The sequence below is a fragment of the Etheostoma spectabile genome, chromosome 5 (genome assembly GCF_008692095.1).
Source record: "Etheostoma spectabile isolate EspeVRDwgs_2016 chromosome 5, UIUC_Espe_1.0, whole genome shotgun sequence".
Taxonomy (NCBI): domain Eukaryota; kingdom Metazoa; phylum Chordata; class Actinopteri; order Perciformes; family Percidae; genus Etheostoma; species Etheostoma spectabile.
In genome coordinates this window covers 19,790,802-19,791,248 of record NC_045737.1, presented here as the reverse complement: position 1 = coordinate 19,791,248, position 447 = coordinate 19,790,802, and the positions used below count along the sequence as shown (strand labels likewise).

At 39.1% G+C, this 447-nt stretch overlaps 1 protein-coding gene across 1 annotated transcript in view; it reads left to right on the top strand.

The window, feature by feature from the left end:
- tmem8b (transmembrane protein 8B) overlaps positions 1-447 on the top strand; it is a 34,788-nt gene that overhangs the window by 11,607 nt on the left and 22,734 nt on the right. The window lies entirely within an intron of this gene.

Below are 447 nucleotides of genomic sequence, written 5' to 3'. Positions count from 1 at the left end.
GAGTAGTAACGTTACGTTTTGAGTGGATGGTGAGCGTGAGACGCCAAAATGGATGTCAATAAGATTCTGGATGGAAAGTTTACTTTTTTAAAAGTTGCTAAATGACTCCACTGACAAGACCAAAGTGATCTGTGTGTTTTGTCGTTTGTCGTGAACTGAGCTATCATTGCAGCACATCCAGTCTGAAATACCACTTGATGGCCAAGCACACAGCTGATGCAAATTCTCCACCCCTTCTATCCTTTTTTTCACCCTTTTATTGATGGACAGTGTTACACGGTGTGAGAGATCCAAGTGTGATTGACTGCTCCAAGTGAGATTGTGAAATTGAACACTACAGTAGCTATATCCCAATGTTGTTTTCAATAAAAAAAACATTTGCATAAAGCAAGCCGATCCACTTTTCCATGTTGAAAAGAGCATTAAAATGAGAAAAAAAATGGGACA